The sequence below is a fragment of the Theropithecus gelada genome, chromosome 3 (genome assembly GCF_003255815.1).
Source record: "Theropithecus gelada isolate Dixy chromosome 3, Tgel_1.0, whole genome shotgun sequence".
NCBI lineage: Eukaryota > Metazoa > Chordata > Mammalia > Primates > Cercopithecidae > Theropithecus > Theropithecus gelada.
In genome coordinates this window covers 157,243,604-157,266,988 of record NC_037670.1, presented here as the reverse complement: position 1 = coordinate 157,266,988, position 23,385 = coordinate 157,243,604, and the positions used below count along the sequence as shown (strand labels likewise).

General features: G+C 37.6%; 1 protein-coding gene across 5 annotated transcripts in view; it reads left to right on the top strand.

The window, feature by feature from the left end:
- Positions 1 to 23,385, top strand: part of CHCHD3 (coiled-coil-helix-coiled-coil-helix domain containing 3) — a 294,734-nt gene that overhangs the window by 242,243 nt on the left and 29,106 nt on the right. Inside the window, exon 8 of one of the 5 annotated variants that reach the window (XR_003118585.1) lies at positions 21,827 to 21,978. The exons of the other annotated variants lie outside the window; for them this stretch is intronic. The gene's annotated coding sequence lies outside the window, so the exon portion shown is untranslated. The remainder of the gene's footprint in view (positions 1 to 21,826; positions 21,979 to 23,385) is intronic. 5 annotated transcript variants of the gene reach the window in all.

Genomic DNA, 23,385 nt, shown 5'->3' with positions numbered 1-23,385 from the left:
ATGGTAATAGAATTTTCATTTGTAATAATATATAAAATAGAATGCCCTTGATTATGGAGGTCATGTTAAATTGCTACTCTACTAAGGGAAACATAGAAACCATTCACTTTTGTATAATAAAATGATGGGCATGTCCCAATTTGGGTATCTGCCTTTCTCATGGTTAGGCTGTTTTCATTTCTTCACATGTACCTTGAAAGCCTTTAAATCATAGACTTTACCTGGCCCTTGATTATGAAGGTGATGTTAAATTGCTACCTCTCTTAATCCTTGGAGTGTTTAAATGAATGTTCTGTAATTGATGGATCAAAGTGTCCGTGACCCATAGCCTTGTACTTTCCCTTTGCTGCCAGTTCTAACATTAGGTAAGAAGACATCATTCAGAATTTTTCTAAGTATATAAATAGTCCTATTGTGTAACCCCTATTAGTAGCACATGTGCAAATTAGTGAAGCAAAAAAAGTTGTTGTGACAGCTTTAGTTGAAAGATTGCATAGGGCTTTGACCTCCTTCCTTGCACATGTTTACAAGCATTTGATAAAATGATTAAACCCTAAGGTGGAATTCCTACTTTCTGCTACAGTACAATTTGTATGGTAATGGATATTAGTGTTACTGTAATGTGGATTCAAATAAAATTTTTTTAAAATTGAAGATGGTTTGAGGTTTATTTAAAGAGCCAAAACCCTTCAGCCTTCCTTAGTGAATTATCTCTTTGGAGGCAGCAGAGAGAGACCTTCTAAGGATGGGCCACAAGTCTCACTATGAAAGATTAACGTGAGATCTTAAGAGTTTAGACATATTAATAGAACTGGGTATAGATTTTTTTAAGTTACTCTACATATCTTATTTTAAGTTAGGTGTTTATTTTTCTCCCTAATGATATAGTGACTTTTTTTTTTAAAGTAGTAAACTTTTTTTTGTCTCTATACCATGAGAACCTTTGAGTTGGCTCCCCGAGTATTTCTTTATTCTAAGACAATAGCTATAAAAACAACTAAATTTAGGATATGTTAGGGATCAATTTTGACTAGAGTGATCTGTGAAGTTTTCATAAAGAAGATGATTTTTTAGTTGAGCCTTTAAGAAGAGTATTGAGTAGGTGGACGGGAAGGACATTCAGAAGGAAGACTATGCTCTATAATTGGTGGGTGACAAAGCAGTAGCTTGAATCAGAGAGACTTGTGCAAGATAAAGCTGGAAAGGTCAGTAGGTCATTAGCTGCTGGGCTGTGAAGTTTGGTCTTCATTGAGCAGTGAGTCATGGGAAGATGTTTGACCAGATGAGTGCTCTGATTTCTGGGCTCCTAAAGGAAAAGTAACCTGACAGTGGATGTGGGGTTTAGTTGGAGGTATGAAAAATAAGAACTCGAAGAATGAGATAAGGCGCGGTGGCTCACACCTGTAATCCCAGCACTTTGGGAGGCTGAGGCAGGAGGATCGTGACCAGCCTGGTCAACATAGTGAGACCCTATATCTACAAAAGAAAAACTTAAAAATTAGCCAGTTGTGGGGGCATGTACTTGTGGTCGCAGCTATTGGAGAGGCTAAGGTGGAGGATGGCTTGAACCCAGGACTGCAGTGAGCTATGATTGTGCCATTGCACTCCAGTCACAGAGCGAGACTATGTCTTAAAAAAAGAAAAAGAAAAAAAAAATCAGATGGGAAGTCTCTACAAGTGCAAGAGAAAAAAGAAGTTGTTGAAAGTTTAGACATGGCGCCAGGCCTGATGGCTCACGTCTGTAATCCCAGCACTTTGGGAGGCCAAGGCAGGCAGATCACTTGAGGCCAAGAGTTCAAGATCAGCCTAGGCAATGTGTCAGAACTCCATCTCTACTAAAAATAGAAAAATGAGCTGGGCATGGTGGTGCATGCCTGTAATCCCAGCTACTGAGGTAGCTAAGGCTAAGGCAGGAGAATCGCTTGAATCCGGGAGGCAAAGGCTGCAGTGAGCCAAGATCATGCCATTGCATTCTAGCCTGGGCAACAGAGCAAGACTATCTCAAAAAAAAAAAAAAAAAAAAAAAAAGATTAGGCATGAATTAGTGATTGGTTGGTGTATTAGTTTGCCAGAACTGCAAAGTACCACAGACCGGGTGGCCTAAATAACAGAAATGTATTTTCTCACAGTTCTGGAGGCTAAAAGTCTGAGGTCAAGGTGACGCCAGGGCTGGTTGCTTCTAGGCCTCTCTCCTTGGCTTATAGGTGACCATTTGCTCCCTGTGTCTTGACACAATCTTTCCTCTTGTGTCTACATGCTAATCTTCTTTTCTTACGAGAATCCAGTCATATTAGACTAAAACCCTCCCTTGTGACCTCACTACAATTTAATTACCTCCTCAAAGCCCCTCACCCCAAATACAGTCACATTCTGAGATACTGAGCAGTGGACTTAGGAATTTTCAGGGCACACAGTTCATCCCCTAACATTTAGATAAAAGGGGCAAAAGAACCAGAATTATGAGGTTAGCAGATTGGAAAATCAGTGGAGAGTGGATTTCATAGAAAAAGATAGTTCTGGTTTTAGATGGAAAAATACCTGTCCTGAAGTTCTGCCCAGCTGCTGTGTCATTTAGCCTGAGCTAGGCTTGGGGAGCGAGAGGCCACGGGAAGCACAAAATTGACATCATGATGGCTGACCTCCTGCAGGTCAGCAGGGCCCTGTAAGTTAGGCTTTGTTTTAAATAGAACCTCAACAGCATCATTTTGTCTTACCTATTAAATATTATTCAAGAATAATTAATAATCTGGCCAAACTGTGTAGTAAGGAATTGGCCTTGGCCAAAGAGAAGTCTGGATTTTGTACCAAGCTCCTGGGAAATTATAAATCCTTGGAATTTCCTAAGTGATAGAAATTGTTATTCTCAGCCAGGCATGGTGGCTCATGCCTGTAATCCCAGCACTTAGGGAGGCCGAGGCAGGCAGATTGCTTGAGCCCAGGAGTTCGAGACCAGCCTGTCCAACATGGTGAATCTCTGTCTTTACAAAAAAAATACAAAAATTAACCAGGCGTGGTGGTGCATGCCTGTAGTCCCCAGCTACTCTGGAGGCTGAGGTGGGAGGATCACCTGAGCCTAGGAGGCAAAGGTTATAGTGAGCCAAGATGGTAGCACTGCCTTCCAGCCTGGGCAACACAGTGAGACCCTGTCTCAAAAAAAAAAAAAGAAAAGAGAGAGAGAGAAAAAAAAAGAAATTGCTATTCTTGCTGGGCCCCTTGGACCATGTGGTATCAGCTCAGCCTCTGAGGGGGTGAGTTTATCATGTGGATCATCAGTCAGTCAAGCTGTTTAATGAGGCTCCAATAAAACTCTGAACAGTGCTGCTCAGGTGAGCTTTCCTGGTTGACTGGACTCCATGGGCACTGTCACACATTGCTATCAGGAGAGCAGCAGGTCCTAAGGACATTGGAAGCTTTGCATTTGGAACCCACTCCCCACCCCAAGTGCAGTCCTATGCATCTCTTCCTTTGGCTGATTTTCTGTATCATTGCCCTATAGTAAACCATAACTGAGTTTAACAGCTTACATTGAGTTCTGAGTTCTTTCAGTGAATTATTGAACCATTGAATTTTGGGTGGTTTGGACCCCCTCTGCCTCCTGCAAACTTGGTGTTGATGTGTCAGAAGTGAGAGCAATCTTGGGGACTGTACCCTTGGATTTTTGCAGTTTGACTAACTCCAATGCACACAAAACCTAGGTTTTAACACACTGTGAAGAAATTTTAATAGCTCGTTTTTTAGAGAGTAGCTTTCATTGTACCATTTTTTTCTCCCAGCTACTTCCTGCTAGACTGAGCTTCCTAGAATGTTGTATTTTGATTTGCAGTGAGTTCATTAGCTTCACACCTAGGAAGCTATAGTACATTGGATATAGCAGATGCTTGCCATCTTTGAGGGCACAGAGATTACTTAGTAGACTGCTATTTCTTTTTAGAAATTTGGCCATCTCAGATAATCAGGACTTTTGTAAGACAATATATAATATTTGCATTGCATAACAGGGGTTTTTTGCCTGGTCAGATTTTTTTCACTGGCTCCTATCTGTATGACCAGCTTAGCACCTGTAAGCATCACCTTGAAGAGTTCTCTCTTGAACCTGTACCTGAACTCAACAGTTCCTCTTAGGCAACAAGTTCTAAAGGACTTTGAGGAGAATTTAGTTAATTGTAGCTGATGAAAGTAGGATTCATTTGTGTGCATCTTGGTTACAGGAGATAGAAGCTTTTTAAAATGCAGTGTCAAGGGCAGTATTATATACCTGATCGGGGTCATACAAATCACTGTAAAGAGAAAGAAAGCTAAGAGCATTTGAAGCTGCCCACGACTAACACCAGTCCATTGATGCAACCTACCAGGATAGCTAATGGAATTATTTTAGGGATGCTTAAAATATTAGCTCATATTTCAGCCCCTCAATTAATAGTTTTGGCAGTAAAATACTTTAAGAATTAATGGATTGTCTTCTCCTACTTTATCCACACATCATTCATTCATAGAGCCCCTGTGTGACAAGCCAAGCTCTGAATACACAACTAAGAAAACAGGCCAGGATCTTACTACTAGCGTGAAACTCAGAGTTCATCAGAGAAAAACAAAAGGAAGACAAACTTTTTAAATGATGATCTTTTTAAAAATCCAAAGTTAGTTCTCTTCTGTTGGGGTGATTACATTCCTAATGCATATCAAGTTGTTAGAAATATTATTTACCGTGATTTCAGTGGGAACTAAGGGATTTGAAGATAATTTGGGCTATTTATTTTTCCACAATAGAATTAAAATTTTAGCTCTGAAACCTAAATCACTGAGCAAATGCAGCATTCTTTTTACATGTAGCCTTAATTCAAAAGGAATACCTTCTCTTTTCTCAATCCAACTAAAACAGTAATTGTCAACACTTCATGTCACATTTTATAACAACTTAGGTGGTAGTTTCTATTATATGGTGCTGGTAATATGTTATAGCTAATCCTAATGCAAATTATATTTTATATTAATCCCTATGCTGTACCTCATAGGTAATTAATTAAACAAAATATTATTTTAATAATGTTACATGTGTAGTTCTTAACACGGGTCTAGCCCAAAGTAATAAATACTACATTTGATTATGATATAAAAAGTTACAAAACCCTGTGCCCTCGGAGAAATTTCTGTATTTGTTTTTAAACAAATTCTAGATGATGCTAAACCTCTAGCACATTAGAAGGAGTTCTTACCCTTAGGGAGCTCATACTGTAGCCAGGATGACCAGCACATAAAGCACTCACGACAGGATAGCATGTAAGAGAAGCCTCCCAGCCTCCTGTTTCTTGATCAATGTCAGAATCGGATCTCTGTGGCTGCATTGGAGCTGATATGCCACACCTATAGAAAGAAGATGTTACCAGAGTGTTCATGCATGTGAATTGTTTTTAAAATAGAAAAGTAAATATCAAGTAAATGTAAAGCAAATTTCAAAGACATGTTAAGTATTTTAAAGGCATCATAAAGTGCATCATAAAGACAACGTAATAGTAAACAAATGAAAAGCATTTAAAAAACAATTGATATTTCATTCTCATTCTGTCCTTTATATAATTTAGTGGTGAGTTTCTATTTTCCATAAAAGAAAGAAAGAATATGCATGGAAAGTGACATAGATCTATTGAAAATATTTTTGGAATGATTTCATTAGAGGTATAACTTTTTAACATGGCTTCAGTTTCTGTGAAAGAAGTAGTACTTCTAAAGAAGTACAGTTCTATGAACTCGGATGTGAATACCAGTAATACTCCTTTGTGTGCCAGATTTTAGAGGGGTTTTCGCTTTTATCCTTGAATGAAGTTGTTGAAACCCGACTTACAAATTTAGGCTCATAGAAGAAGCTTAGGCTATTCTTATAAAGTATTAAAAGATTAGTTACCCTGTAAAAGTAGTTTAGGTGATTTTAGAGTATCTAAGGAATACTATGCAAAACTCATACAGATAAAATGGATTTTGTAAGTATTACCCTGTTTTTAAAGGTTTTCTTCAATATAAAACCCTTGAACTTTAAAATGTCCTTGATTTTTTTTAAGGGGTTGCACTTTAACTGGCAATGTTGTTTAGTTTCTTTTTTGGGTGTAAGATTTTAATAGTTATGCCACGGGGGAATTTGTGAAGCCGAGGAAGATGCGCCAATAGTGTCAGCAGGTGTTTCTCATGTTCTGTATAATTACACATGTGTATCATGGACAGTTTTAAGCAACGGTGTTTAAAGATCTTGCTTAATTGGCTGTAAAATAATTAAATACAGTTTTGACTGGCAAATTTATAATTCTGTTAGATGCATAAGCCAGTGAGCCTGAATGTCAATGCAACCTCATTTTGGAAATATTAGATTAATAGAACTAATTGTACTAAAAGTACAAAGTTTACTCTGATTAATAGTCTTAAAATTCTTCTAGAAGTTTAGTCGGGTAAATTTATGTTAGTTACCTTTCTTCTTAAACTTTTAATTAAAACTTATTTCAAAAGTTTGAGCTATTCAGTTCTGTACTTCTCTTTCTAGTTTCTCTGAAGTTGAGGTCTTGCAATTTGTCAGTGACTCCAGCTCCCTTATTGAGTAACGTGCCTTATCAAAAGTACTAAAATTATATACTGTTTTATGTGTATTTGTATCTGCAGCTGACAGGTACCCTGAACATCTTCTCTAACACGTATTGATGTCTACTTATAACCTACTTTAGTGCTGTGCGAATGGATCTAATATACCAAATGTACATGATAAATGTTTTATCTCTGATTCTCATTGATCAGTTTTGAAATGATCAAATGGTTTATCTCAGTAAGACACTAATTCACATTGATCAAATTTTAAATGATCAAGTTGACTTGGTTTCTGCTGAACACAAATTGTATTAAAACAACATTACTTGAACACGCTGCCTTCTCTAATGCAGGAGTTATGTTACCAGCAGTTACATTATAACTAGAGTTATTGTATTATAAAGATGTCTCCTTCGTAATGAAAAGTTTACACAAGAAGAAAAGAATGCGATATTACAGGAAGAACAGGGCTTCAGGCAAGGATTTGGGCTTTTACTAACTAATTAAATTCTGCATTTGTATTGGGCCTTTTTTCCCCCTTTTTTAATTTGAAGGGCTATGAGCAAGAAATATAGCAGCTGCAGTGGTGACATTTTATTCCCCACGGTCCTTGGAGCCAAGTAACATCTTGATTATTCAGTAAGAGACATAGTAATTGAAGAGGCAAAATTCTAGATAAAGTAAATATACCTGTACCCTTTGGGCACAAGCCTCTTGGTTACAATTATGTCTTTAGAAGTTTCGGGTTATTTGTTGGTTTTTGTTTTTAAAGCATCAGCTCACCTACATCAACTTCCGTAGTATTTCATATCCCCTCCGGAGTTTGTGAATGTGCTGTTGGAGGAGGATTTCATATCTGAAATTGAAGAAAGATGTTAACGTACTTATGAATATACTTTGTATATGAAGCTAATGGCAAATACACATTTGGCTGTCACATCGACTTGGTTATTTAGAACACAGAATTCCTCAGGCAGGTTATTTATTATGTCTTTGACTTGAGTCTTCCATCTGTAAAATGTAAATTGTAACTGCCACCTTCTGTAGGGCATATAAGCTGAGAAGGTTTAAAAGTTAACTGAGAAAGTTGTCTTTGATCCTTATCTAAAAAATGGTCATAAGTTGTTTTATTCAACTGCAAGATACTGGCTCCCATTTCAGAAAAGTTGTAGATGATGCGACTCCTTCCGTTATCTCATCAGGGATATGTAAGGTAGTGCCAGCTCCCAAGCTGTCAATCTGCCCGGCTTGTTTGTCTGTCCACCTCCCACCAAGCAACAAATTAGTTCCACGGAAAGTGAGACCAGCTTTGGAGCATGCCAATATTTGACAGTATTTCTTACGATACCCATTTAGAATTGGTTATATTTACAAAGAAGACTTCATTGATAAATGCTTTTTTTTAACCCCCTTCTAAAATTGGAGCCCTTCGAATCAGATCTGCCTAGTTACTTATTTCTTTTTGGTTCCTCGGGTTAGATCTCTATACTTGGTCTAAATACTATTTTCTAAGATAATAGAAGTAAATGTCAAGAAACATTAAGGAGAGGGATTTCCATCTGCATTATCCCTCTACTCCACGACTGGTTGCCACAGTATTCCACTCAACTCAGTGATATCCTGCAGAAAAGGGCAGGGCAGATGGAAAAGCTCATTGGGAATGTAGAGATAAAAAGGGCAGGAGGAGGAGCGTACACCAAGAACAGAGAGTATTGTTAATTTCTCTAAAAAGACAATGCAGACTGCAGCCATCTCATGAACATGGTCACAAGACCAAAAGGGTCACTTCAGAAACTTTTTTCATCACTTCAGCATAGGGTGTAAAGGCATCTCAGCTGGTGAAATAAGCTGCCGATGGTGCAGCCAGATTGGCCACATCCTTCATAAATCCATGACCTGGAGCATTCTTCTCTGTTCTTGCTGTGGCAGTTGGGGTTTGTTGGCGTTGCACCAAGCATCTTCTTTCCTTTCATATAAGTGGTTTATGTGTAAACATGTAAATGATCAAACCATTCTTGTGGCAGCTGTTAGCTTTGTGGCCATATACTCCTGGATTCATGATTCATTCTGTGTGAGCTAACAAATCGTTCTGTCTTCCCCAGCAGGAACATTCGTATTGAACTTTCTTCTTAATCAATACGATCCATTAAGAATCTAGTATACCCTACATGGTTATGTGAAATATTAATTGCATACTGTTAGTTAGATAAATGAAGATTCTGCCAAAATGATAGCTTCTTTCCTTGTATCATAATATTTTAAATGAGAACATTCTGAGTGCTCGGGTACATGATATTTTGGAATTTGTTTATTGATCCTTGCTTACTTGAGTAATTAACTACACAGCTCACAGTTGGAAAAGGCATTTCTAACTGAGACTACTAGGTTTGTCCTCTTGCCAATTCCAACTAGAGAATTCATTTACTTTTTAAGGGCTCCAGTTAAAAATCATCTCTTTGATTTTCCTTTGATGCTTTCAAAGATAAGAAAACATATTTTGCGTTTTGAGTGCAACTAAGATACAAGTAGAAAGTAGTGAAGCTTGTAGGAAGGCCAATTAGAATTGATTGTCTGACTCACTTGCCCTGTTACAAGATGTCCAGAAAGACTTCTAGAAGGAAGAATTTAAATTCTGTCCTTGTGTCAGATATGCAAAGTTAACAATCTTAGGACTTGAGCACAGTTAAAAATTGTTATCAAAGAAGTTATCTACACATAAAAATGGTAGCTCAGGATAGTTTCTGGAACGTTGTATAGGTTCAGCCATAGTAGAACATCAAATTAATTATGTCTTATCACTCCAGAGTTTGGTAAGCCTATTCCAGATGCTATCAGCACTTCCCGGGTTTCAGCCAGATAATTAACTTATGAATGTATTTGGCCCCCATTCACTCTGCCTGGGGTAAAACCACATACTAAAATAGAAACCAGAACTCTCAGGATACATTATATTTAAACTTGTATTCTTGTTGCTCATTTGAATGTATAATTACCAAGTCACCCCTCATGATTTCAGCCTTATCAGTATTCTTATTTCTGGCTCTTCTGATTTTTCTTAAGAGATAAGCAAACAAAATACACAAATTGATAGATTGGACCTTATGAAATTTTAAAATTCTGCCCATCTTAAGACACCATTAGGAAAATTTTTTTTAATGGGCAAAAGACTTGGACACTTCAAAGGAAGATGTAAGAATGACCAATTAGCACATGAAAGGGGTTTCTACATCATTAGGTATCAGGGAAATGTACATTTAAAACGTAGGAATGGAGAAAATCAAGAAGACTGACAATACTCATTGTCTGGAAAGATTGTGGAGAAACCAGAACTCATACTTTGCTGGTGGGGGTATACAATGGCAAAAGTCCTTTGAAAAAAATGTTGGCAGTTCTTATAAATGTAAAGTATACACTGGCTGTATGATGCAACAAGTCTACTCCTAGGTATTTGCCCAAGAGAAATGAAAATATACATCTACAAAAAGACTTGTACACCTGTGTTCATAGCAGGTTTATTCATAGTATCAAAAACTAGCAACAATCCGAATGGTCATCATTGAGGAAATGGAGAAACAAAACAGACAGTATTCCACTCAGCTCAGTGGTATCCTGCAGAAAGGGGTAGGGCAGATGGCAAAGCTGATTGGAATATAGGGATAAAAAGCGCAGTGTTCTAGTTTATATTCATACAGTAGAACACTATTCAGCAATAGAGAAGAACAAACTACCGATACATGTAACAGTACGGATGGATCTCAAACATCATGTTACACAAAAAGAAGCCAGACGCAAAACAGTGCTTCCTATGTGGTTCATTTAAATGAAGTTCAAAAATAGGCAAAATTTTGGTGGGAATAGAGGAGATTTGATTGGAAAGAGACACAAGCAGCATTTCTGAGATTTTGGGAATATTCTGTTGTGTTCTGAGTGATAGTTTTACAAGTATATGCAGGTATGTAACTTATACAGTATGAACACTTAAGATTGGTGCATTTTGATATACAGGCTGAGCAACCCTAATCTGAAAACCCCAAATCCTCCAAGATTGGAAACTTTTTGCATGCCAACATGATGCCACAAGTTGAAAATTCCACACCTGACCTCATGTGACAGGTCACAGTCAAAGGCAGGTGCACAACATGCAGTCTATTCACTGTCCCTCAGGAAGAAAATTACCTTCAGGCTATGTATAGCATACATAAAACGTAAATGGATTCCACATTTTGGTCTGGGTCCCATCCCTAAGATATGTCTTTATGTATATGCAAATATTCCAAATTCCAGAACCCAGATTCAAAAACACTTCCATTCCCAAGCATTTCAAATAAAGGATACTCAACCTGTATGTTAATTATACCTAAAACACCCTAAATTAAGAAAAACTATACGCCAAATATTGGGAATTCCCAGTTCCTAACTGTAATTTGTCCTAGATAAAATGCTGCTTCAATTTAATCACAGTCTTAAATATATGATTCCCAATCCTATCCATAATCATATTTTTTTCATTGAATTTGAATCCTTTATCTCGAAGTCAGGGCTGTTCATTCAGGATATTTTATTACTATAGAAATAGGGATAAATCTTGCTTATATTTCATTTATTTATTTTCTTAAAGAGTCATCTTTTTCCCCCCATTAAGTTACATTTGCCTGTTGTACTCTTTTCTTCTTCAACCTAAGATCTTGTAGGTAGCCTTGGATAAGATTTGAAAATTACTTTTGATAAAGGGATTTCAAAGGCAGTATTTGTGAATGAAGCATTTGTACAGTAGCACTGGTACTTTTAATATAATAATCATATGCAGTAATTTGTTCATACTATTTATTGAGTCCTGGCAGAATGCTTGAAAACTTGTAAAAGCTTGCGTCTTGGCCCTTCCTTACATGTTGAAATGAAAGCACACATGTTCATATGTTAAAGTGTCGCCAAGCATCCCCAACTTGCTCACATGCCTGCCTTAAGTTATTTCATGTGCTTTCCCATTCAGTGGCCAATAGTTAAATTGCTGTGTTCCTTTTGTGATTGTGTATGTCTAAATGCTGGTAATCAGCTGAATCCCTGGAAAATTGATAAATGTGCTCATTAAGGAGAGTTCTTGCTCTTGGCTCCGTTTCACAAGTCACCTCAGCTAGTGTTTCTGGATGAAGCTGGCAAGAAACACTGTGCAGTGATACATCTGGCTTTATAATCCTTTTCAAGGAAAAGAAAACCTCCTTTTTTAGTATGTTAAACATGCATTATAGGGATATTGCAATTACAAAGAAGTAAGCTATTTGCCAATTACATTATTTACACAAGAAAGACCAAGGGGCTGCTGCTGTGTGGTGAGATTTTTAATTTTTTATGCACTGCCATTTGCTCCTCTTGTTCTCTTGAGCATCTGAGATTACACAAGTGCCTATTCATTTGTGACGCAGAGCCATCTATGCAGACTCTGAAGTCCACCGGCTGGCCACTGGCGTAGATCTCAACAAACCTGACTATGTGAGAGATGCATTCAGCATGGTTTATGATTGGAGTGTTGAAGGTAGTATACACCTGTTCCTGCTTTCAGGATGAAAAATGAATTGCCAATTATAGTAGACATGTTCAGACAGACGCTTCATATGGTAGAAGCTTGCTCAGCCTGCTTTATGCTGGGCCCCCAACTATGAAACCATCAGTTGTGAAAAAGGGGTGTGTTGGCAAGAAGGAGAAGAGAGAAGGGTATCAGTCCTTGATGTGTTACCATTTTTTGTGCTCGTGCAAGCTGTGGGCAGGAGGTCAGTGCCTCACACCTTTGTTTCCCAAGCAGAGCTCTTGAACAAGATGAAGTGATCAAAGCTGGGTGCCAGTGCATTATCACAGTCTCATTACTTTGCAAGCTGCATGCCCAGATGCTGCTGTTTTCTGCATCAGGCTTCTCTGATTTACGTTAGTAACACCTCCATTACAGCTCATTTGATACTGCTCATAATCAACCAGTTCTTGTCTTTTCCTGATAGTGTTTCTCCAATACAAAAGACGCTGGTGTAATGAAGAAAATAGCATTGCTGCTGTAGAATTCATCTTTAAGACATCCTGGCTAATTGACAAGAAGCGAGAACCAAATGCTTTGTCATGACTTAAATCATTTGTGGTGTTGGTTTGGGGGTGTTTTTGAAGTCTTTGAACTTGAGTTGTTGGATATTGCCAGCAGACCTATTTTGACACCTCCTGTCTTGGGAGTTCTTTTCTGTTAGTGAATTCTGACACCCTGTCCTTATTTGTTTGGTTTCTTCCCCTAGTGAGCTCAATGGCATGTATTTGGCATATATTTATTTTTTTAAAGGTATTAATGTGACGTTTTTGTTTTGAAGAACTTATCCTCAGTATTAACACATCCATTCATCAAGGGTCTCTTGGATGTTCCATGTTCTATGGGCCCTGAAAATACAAACATATCATTTGAGTCCCTGCCCTCAGAGGGCTTATACTCATTGGGATCATTAGCTCAACTGCAGAAGTATCGAAATTTGATGCAGAAATTATTACTAAAAGATTTGTTCATGAAAAATTTTGAGTATCTTATATATTCCATATGGTTGTTATAAATTGGGAATACAAAAAGTGACCAAAACATGTTAAATGCTAACATGAAGGTACAAACCATAAAACGCAGTAGGACTAGGAGGGGAATCCCAGGGGAATCTGGATTGCATGAAGAGGTGACTGGCATAAGCTGGATCTTCTCACCTTGAGATTTTCTTCAGGTAAGAAGACAGAGAATGGCCTTGCCATGAAGAGGGAATTGAATAGTGGAAATGGTTGAAACAGTGTGGGGGAGGTCTAATGGAATATGAGACCACAAAGGAAGGCTGGCGTCAGACTTGAAGGACTTGAAATGCTATATTTTAAAAGGCAGAGTTAATAGGGCATAAAGATTCAACCAAGAGTTCTACCTGCTTGGGAATATTTTTTCTTTCACCTATCCCTGGTGCCCATAATTGTCACCACTAGGATTATGCCTTTTGAGTTGGTCGTTGTTTCTGGAAGTCTTCTATCAAATAATAAAATATAATATTGGGTGCATAGATATTGTATACATTTATTATATAGTAATTAGAGTTTACTGCATCAAAATAATGACTACCACTCTTAATACACTAATGTCCACTCAAAAATAACCACATATTAGCTTGCCATATTGATTGATAGCAAAGTTCAGGGGCTTGAAAGGATGGGACATAGGAAAGACTAGCTCTGATTTAAAAGGTGGGGAGGAGAGAGTTGAGGAAAGATTGGGTTCATGCCATGCTGCCTGGGAAAATCCTAGGGCATTAGGCAAAAAAAGAGCCTCATCTTTTCATACCAATTGAAATGGTATACGATTAGCTTCCGTTACTCCTAGCTGTGATACCTTTGAATGGTGTCCTGAGAATTCACATGGTACCAGGTTCTTTGTGTCATTGCAAAGAGTGTGTGAGAGACAAATGTATGTGGTTTATTCAGATGTGTTTTATCTGGATGTCTAATTTTTAGTTTATGTCTGTAATTCTGATTGTGCTCAAAATAGATAAAATTAGCTCACTTCCTAGGTAAATTTTCTATTGCTAGTTCACTTGATTATTAAATGAACCTTTTAAAATATTCTCTCTCCTTCCCATTGAATTTTATGAACAACTTTTCTCTTTTGATAGCCTTAGAGACTTAGTGTAGTGAAAAGGATATGAAATTAATAAATACTACAGATGGCCCCCCTTACCTGCAATTTTGCTTTTTGCAGAGTATAATAAGATACTGAAAGACTGCATTCACATAACTTTTATTCTAGTATATTGTTATATTTTATTATTCTTGTTGTTAGTCTGTTACTGTGCCTAATTTATAAATTAAACTTTATCATAGAGGTATGTGTAGGAAAAAACATGGTTTATCTACAGTTAAGTACTATTCATGGTTTCAGGCATCCACTAGATATCTTAGAATGTATCCCCCATGGATAAAGTGGAACTGCTATATTAGATTTTTTTCTCTTTTAATTTATCAAGAAAGTATTTTTTTTCTTGTAACAAGGGAAATGTAATTTTACTCCTCTTTTCTTTTCCAGATCAACCTTTTAAAAGTAAAGCATGTGAAGTTGTAGTTTGATATTTAGCCTTTCACATTTATCTCTATGAATAGATATGTTAATAAACATATTTTGTTTTGTTTTCACAGAGTGTAAGACTATACCATATGTATATTAACTTATATTTATTATGGACATATCCCCCTGGGTCAACACATAAATTCAATGCCTTCTTTTAAATCCAACTCATTCTTCTAAATAGCTGCATTGTGCCTCATAGGATTGGTCTGTAGTCCTCTACTGAAAGTTTCTTTCAAGTGATTGGATTTTGTGTGTGTGTGTGTGTGTGTGTGTGGTGGGGGTGGGTGGGAGGTAGATAATTCAGAAGAAGGCTGCAGCAAAACAAACTCATACCTAAACCCTAAGGAAATGGTACTTTTATTTCTGTAACGTGGATGGGGTTTGAATTGTGACCATTCCTTCCAACTGTGTAGCATTAGGCTACTTAACTTCTTGAGCTTCTTTTTGTTGATATAGGACATGTATGTATAATACCTCATGGGTTGTTAATAAGGGTTAATGAAATGAGGGTAAAATTCTGGGCATAGAGTAGGTCTATACAGATCAGTTTCTTTTAGGGATCTGGTAGTTAGAGTCAGGGCCCAGGTTATTTAACCTTAGAAGTTATATCACAGTATGAATCAAAAATTGGCCTCCCAAGACTCTTTTTTTTTTAAAAAAGAAAAAAAAAAGGAAATCATGTTTTGTGAAAATTGTAGGCTTTTTTGACTTGTATAATTTAAAAATACTGCATTTTGGCACAACCTTTGCAGCTTTTGCTGCTAGTTTGTAATTCCCTAGAGGTGAATTGAAAAGATTAGTGGCAGAACTTTTTCCATTAACTCTGAGAAAAACTACAGAGCAAAAAATTGTCCTTTGGCAGAAATGTCAATCCATACCTCTTTTGAACATTTGGAAAGTGAAGCGCTGAGAAGCTGATATAATAGGAGAATTGAAAACCAAAATGTATACACATCTTCACCTTTTCTAACAGACGACAAGACAAATGAAAAATACATCCTCAGAACTTGATGATGCAAAGAAAATAGGATTGTTGCTCCAGAAAGTGCATTAGGCTGGGATCTTTAAAAGATTTGAGTGCTAAGCTTTTGGCCATGTTCTTCAGAAGGGCTGATACATTCTTACTAATGATACATCTATTTGTACTTCATGTCATAAAATTCTACCTTTATATGCTACAGTATCTAGGAAGTAGACTTAAGAGCAAATGTTTAATATACTACAGGTTTTGCTATAGCATCTGCCAGAAAATACGCTTATTTTCTTTCATCTGTGGTTCTTGGTCTTCCTGATTTCTTTTTAAGTTTATTAGGACTTCTCTTCATTTTTCCACGTCATGATGTCAATGTAGGTACAATGGAATAATAAGTATCCACATGTGTAAAATTTTTACTGAATATAATGTTTATAGATACTCTTCACATCATTCAGTAGACCTATTCTAGCGAGTTACTTCTCATTTTCCACCCCACCCAAAGCCCACACTGTCTTAGAGTCTATATCTGTGAAATGGTGATAATAAGAGCTGTTATATTGGAATTAAATGAGATCTATTTATGTTTTTAGCATATCCTAAGCAGTGAATAGTGAACTATTAATAATTACTATAGTCATCAATAGTTGAATTTTCTGTTGGGTGAATTTTGTGTTGTTTTAATTGATGCTCATCATACGATCTAATATATATTTCCCTAGAGGATAATCCTTGAACTCAATAAAATTGCAATTGAGAGTATACCAGGCCTCTTAAAAGCATGTGTTGAAAGGTAAATGCTTTCTGTCAAATCATTAACCAACAGTTAGCAGCACTACTCAAAATAGTAATTATGTTTTAATATGCTACATGAGAACTACATAATTTGGTTAGAAATACATATGCAATGGTGTGCTCAGATAAAATGCAGCCATTGTTAGTTCATGATATAGTCCTCACCTAAAACCTTGTCATAGTTTTAGAATATTTTTCTTCACTTGAGATTCTAGGCAATGATAGGTTGGTAGTCTATACTGAACAAACAAGATTCTTCCTAACATGTTCTGCAGTCAGTTGCTCAGCATTTGAGCCATATTATATTTTTTTTTCCCAGAAGCAAAAAGGACAGTGGGGCTAAGTGTCTAGATTAGTCCCCAAAAGCCCGTTTAACTCCTGCAGTTCAGAAAAGAAGACTAGATGTTAGGGGCAGCAAAAAAAGCAAAAAGAAAAAAAGAAAAAAAACTAGTGCATTTTCCCGCGTGTGTGCCTACATGTGTGTTTAAAGTACATTCTGGATTTAAAAGCAATCACAGGTGCAGCCTTGTTTCTATGAAGAGAGAGATTCCTGTAGAGAGTGAGAAAGGGATGCGGAAGCCGTAGCAAGAGGAGCCTCCCTCTCTACCAGGACCTCCTGTTGTTTTCAAACATTTTTTGTTAGCGGTTAGTGGAATCCTAATACCCACAACTGATAATATGCTATCTTAATACTATTACTCTAGTTCATAAGCTTACTTACAACCTTTGCTCATTATGAAGAGAACAATGAAGCTTATTTTTATGAACACAACATTTAAAAATTAGGGGCTAAGGATGATGGCTACAGTCCTATATCAGTCCCAACAGCCAAAGTTATATGTTTGGTTGAGTGTTATGATGATCCTGATTTGCAGTGATAAGTAGTGGCAAATAATAACTTTTTTTTTTTAACAGCTTGCCTTGCAACCACAAGATGCTCATCCATCAATCTGATCCAAATTATTAAAAGCGAAATAAGTTTCCGCTTCAAAGTTAAATAATCGACATTATCTAATAAATCGTAATATAGAAGTTGGGACAAACAGCCAAAACTTAAAATATTAAACCACAATATGAAAATAACCTTGGATACCTCCTGGGCTGATCTTTTGCCATCCTTTCTCGTGCATTTCAGTGTTCATTCACTAAAGGGAGGGGGTGCCTTCCGCATTCACACTTTAGCCCGGCTCATGCTGTCCCCACAGCACAGCCACAGCACACCTCACCTTCACCACCTTCCTCCCAATAAACTCAGCCTTTTGTTAGAACCTGTCTCGTGTGTTAATTCCTCTGCTTTCTCTGTAAAGTCTTTCTAGACACCTCCCTTCCTACTAAAAAGCCACAATGAATTGTTCCCTGTGTGTTTATGTAACTCCAGCCCTTATGACAATGTAAGTGGCATCCGTGTTGCCTGTGCCCTGTCTCCCTTCTCAAGTGTGAGCCATTTAAGGCACGAGCTATATCTGAGCCAGCTTGATGGTAGCACACCTCTCTCTAACAGGTGCTCAATTAGTATCAATATTTCCATTTACTAAATTGAACTCTTATAAACTGTCCATGCTTCTTAACTTAGACTCTTGCAGTTCGGAATGGAAGACTAGAGGTTAGGGGCAACAAAAAAAACAAAAAGCAAAAAAAAAAAAAAAAAGTGCGTTTTCTCGTGTGTGTGCATTTAAACTACATTCTGGATTTAAAAGCCTGGGCTTACTCACTCACAGGTGCAAATAAGAATGTTTTTGCTCTGGAAGAGATCTAATACAGCTCTGAATTTACACTAGAGGAAACCGTGTCTAAAAACTAAGAAAGAATTACAGACTCAGGAGTTTGAGGAGCTCATTGCCAAGGTTATAATCTAGTTAACAGCATATGAATCTCATTCTTAGTTGAACTGAAACCTTCTTGAGGGCAGGAATTGTATTTTATCCTCTTTATCGATCTCCCCAAGCACCTGGCATATATACTGTGCTTGCGAAATACATATTGAAATAAATTCATTCAGCAAATTAGGTGCCTGTGGCTATGTTGACATCTCTGTGTCTGGCCTAATGGTTTGATTTATCTGGCTGTTAATGGTCTTCATTACAGGCTGTTAATACAGGGCTGATTTTTGTTGGACATTAGCTAATTGCCAGAGTTCATCTCTAGTACATGCCAGATAGAAGCTGGGCTTTTCTCTTGACAGTATCAATAGGGTAATTAGTACTATAGCAAAATTCAAAACATGATGGAGTATTTATTACATTAAGAATTGTCATTAGTTGGGAATTCCTTCAGTTCAGATTTCTATATAGTATGAATTTTGTCAAAGGAAAGTTATTGCTACTTAAAAATTTGTTGACTTTTGCTATTTTTAAGGACTGTTTTTTTGCTTCTGTTCATGTAGATGGATTTATATATTTTCTAGTTTGAAATTTCAACTTGAAAACATAGCTTCTTCAAGTCAGGTAACTGTCTATCAAGAACACCAATTAAATACTTCATAACAAGTTTTCTTCTTATAAAAGCCTACCCACCCACTTTCCCCCATGAGGTTTCTATTGTCTGTTATACCAGTCTATATTAAACTTAATATATAGGCATTTTCTGAGCAAAGCACTGATGGAACTAAGGCATAGAGGAGAAAATTCCTGTGTACTTTAAGGATAAGAGAACCATTCCTTTTTCTGGCTCAATTAAAACTGGACTGATTGTCAAGTCCCATTAACCTAGTGGGTCACTACCTTGCGTGCATTAGTGGCAGCCCCACTGTAATGTGGAGCAGTCTTGCCACGTTGTGGACACATTTATGAAGATTGATAACAGCTAAGGTTCGGTGTTAACTTTTATTGTCAGGCAGGCTGTACAAGAAACTGTCTGGTATTGGCTTTTGCTTTGATTTATGAAAAGGTTGCCACATGAAGAAGACATCACATAAAACAGCACTGCTAGCAGCAGCATTATTCAATGCAATTGTAACCATAGCAAATACTAACTAATGCTAATTAGGTTCAGCATCATCCCTTGCTACTTTCCATAGTTTGGATGGGGTGGGCCCTCATAGCAATATAATACACTCCCAGAGAAACGGGTGACTCGCTTGCTTTTACTTGGGGTAGCACATATTTCTCCAAAGCTTTTGTTTTTTCTTTTCTTTCTTTCTTTTTTTTTTTTTTTTTTTTTTTTTTTTTGAGACAGGGTCTCACTCTGTCACTCAGGCTGGAGTACAGTGGCATGATCATAGCTCACTGCAGCCTTGATCTCCTGGGCTTCAGTGATCCTCCTGTCTCAGCCTCCTGAGTAGTTGGGACTACAGGTGCAGTAGCTAGCAGTGATGCTGGTTCTTTAAGAGAGAGTCATTAAGAAATCGACTTCATGTTCAGTTATCCCAAGGTGTCAGTGATCATGTAATTACCTGTTGGCTTTGCCTCAAGGGAGACATGTGTGCATACTCTCCCCCATGAACCCCAGAGGTGGCAGGAGTGTAAAATTCTGACTCCTGAATATCTACAATAGCTCCAAGTAGTGGCAGGTGGCTCTTCTGGAAAATGGTACCTGGAGCTTCTTTCTCAATTGGACCTTTTGTCACTAAGGAGAATAGTCATCACTTTGCCTCATTTTTTTTTTTAATCTCAATGCACTTTGATATAATGGAGTATCTTTTATGCTATAAAAACTTTCCTTCCCTTTGAAATCTTTAGTCTCACTAGTCCCAGTTGCATCTTAATATTCAAGAAAGGCAGCTGTGTTTTCCTTTAAGCAAATATAATTGTTGGGGGAGGACATCTCTGCTTATCCCATGGACAAATACATTATGGGTAATGCCAAAAAAGAAAAAAGCTTGGGACCCCAGGAAAATTACGTAAATCTTTTCAACTCTTCATAAAGCAGATGAGTGCTGCCCTTTTCTTTAGAGCTGGCAGCTGTGGAGGCTACGGCCCAGCACGTGGACAGAGAAATCGCCATCTTTCTTTCAGTTCCCAGGTAAAGACAGAGAAGACAGAGATGCCCTTTGTGTCTCTCGTCTGTTTCTCAGGCAGCCACATTTGTCATAGTTGAACCTACTTCCATTTTGATATTCCAGGTTTTTTTTCAGGCTTTTATATTCCATTTATTGAATTCTGGCAAGATTTGGCCGTTCTCGGATGTTCTTTATCTAGGGAAATCCTTTGTGCAAATGTGGGAGGCAATCCTCTCAAGCAATAGAATGAAAAAATACCAGCAGAAGCATGCATTAGTTATCACTGGGAGCAGAATATGGCCCTGGCCCAAGCAGGTTGCATCTAATAGCCTCTTGTTGCCTGGAAGGCTTCTGGTTCCTGGAATTGCTTGGAGTGTACAGGCAAGCCCCTGCCGTAAAGGAGGAGACACAGCAGCAGCTGGGGAGAATCACATTTGGCCCACAATGGCAGTAAGATGGTGCCTGGGAAGCCCTACTCTCAGATTTGCGGAGAGCCAAATTATGAAGGTTGGATGTGAGATGGTGTCATTAAGGGCTTTCTGGAGAGATCATGCAATTAACTATGAAGCCAAATGAGCCAGTATGTTAATATATGGCAAAGGTACTCCTAAAATGCTCATGAAGGCAATCTAGTGACTGTCATAAAAGTTTATTTTAAGCAGAAACTTTTTGAAAGGGTAAATGCTAAATCTAAACCTCAAATCAACTTTAAAAACAGACATAGCTGAGATCAAGGCTCAAACATTAATAGAGGCAAACTCTTTTACTCCAGAAAGTGAAGAAAGAGACTGCTAAGCCCAGATGATTTTTCCTGGCTTTGCTTCCCTTTTAGAGGATGTGGATTGAGCCAGAAAGGGGCATTATCTGGTCTCTATTATTTTCAGACACTGTGGATTTTGTATGGCAAGGTGCTTATTGGAGGAGAGCCAGGCTTCTCGTGAATTTCAATCTGACAAAATGCCCAGCCTGAACTACATGACCATAAGAAAGTGCCGAACCAAGAAAGTCCAACCCAATGCTAAAGATAGAATACTAAGGAAAAGTTTAGTGCAAGGGAAGGCAAATAAATTTTGTTTCAGGCACCAACTCCATTGATCGTGGTAGCGCCCTGCAGTATTTCCTTGAAAAGGATTCAGAGGCTATGACAGACTCAGCCTAAAAGAATGTCAAGATTGATTAGTGATGTCTGTCGCTGGCTTAAGCATTGAAAGAGCTGGCATTTTTCCTTTGTATTTGCTACTTCTGCTTTAAAAGCATGTATAAAAATGTGTTCACCCCTTGATTGACAGTGCCTAAACCAGAAATAGGAAGGATCTGGTTGGGGTAGGGGAGAGAAAGGAGGAAGAGAGAGAAGGAAAAAAGAAGGACAAAAGCGTAAAGGACTGTATAGTGCAATTTTCATATCTTTTCTCTGTTCTCTTTTCACCTTTTTTCCTACCAGCAGGTTTGGTGAAATGAAATATCACAAAACAGGACTCTATATTTTGTTACCTCTTGTCCCAGTATGGCTCCTAGTAGGAGAACTCGTTACTTCTCCCTCATTTCAGGCAACCTGAGCGCCAGTGAAACTGACTGGCATTTGCAGGTACCTGAAAGGTAATCAGAGTAAGAACAACTGGTAAAATGTCCTTTATGTGCAGTCTTTCCTGCCGTTTCGTTTGTAATGAATAAGAGAATATATTAAGATTCCATTTTGCTGAGCATTTGTAATATATGCAAACATATTAACCTTTGGTACATTTTTGAAATAGTCTCCTGGGCAAAGACCTTAGTTTATAAGCAGGGAAATAAGACTTCAGTCAGATGGCCTCACTTCTAAATACTGGAAGGAGGAAACGCTCCATCTGTTAAACAGTTCTTTCAGTCTAAATGTTGGCACTTATAACCAATATTGGAGATCTAAAAGTGGCCGGATTTGATGGCGTCTGATAAAAATTAATATTATAATTGATTTGCTATCACGTTGAAATCCTTTGATAAAAAGCTTTCATTCCTTGATTTCATTATACAGTATGTGATTGTGATAAAAATTATCTCATTATTCAATTTAGATAACAAAACCAGTTATTCAAACCTTAAACTAAAGTTATCATCCTGAGCAGTACTTAAGTCTTTCTCTTTTCGGGTCTTCAGTCCTAGCTCAAATTTGAGTTGCTGGCCATAATCCTCCTATTTGACAGTTGACATTGATTAAGTTAGGCCAACAAGTCTAAAATTTCAGTTTCATGATCTGCTGTATAGCCACAGCCATTACATACCTCTAGTACCATGATATGATATATGATATGATGTATGATCTGATTTGCCAAAACTCCAGATTTTATAGACTTTTCACATAATCATTTAGTAATGTGCAATTAACTTCTGAATGGTAATCAATCCACATACACCATGATTTTATGATGTGTAAGGCTTCAGGTTCTCACTCATCCTTCACAAAGGCCACTCACTCAGGCACAGGGAAGACCTTTAATTTTATCTGGGTTTTCTTTGCATTCAGCCATGGTGCATATACAGAAAGGAGAATCCTCCTAGTTCATCCTCTTCCCCATTCCTGCTTATGAGTTGGCTACAAGGCCATTACAGGCAATGCTGTCATTACCTGTCCATTTAAGACCATTTGAAAATGAAATCATCATTAGTACTTTCACATTTCTCCCTATTATTTCTAAATGTCCTTTGGTGGTTAAAGCTTTTGTGGGTGTGGGGTAGGGGAAGGGACAGACCTCACAGCATGATTAAACTGAAATGTTACCCAACATTTTAATAACACCAGCATGTCTAGGCCTCCTCCAGAAGACCATCTGCTTGGCATCACAAAATAACATTTGTGACCCTAAGGATACAGAAACACACGAAAAGAGGCTGGAAACCAGTTTCTGGCCCGTTTGAATACTGGTTTAACAGTAATAGAACTTTAACTGTGTGGATTTATTATTCTTGAAACATCCAACTTGTTTTAGGCAAGATTTTGCTACTATTAAGGCAAATTAAAGCAGTTTG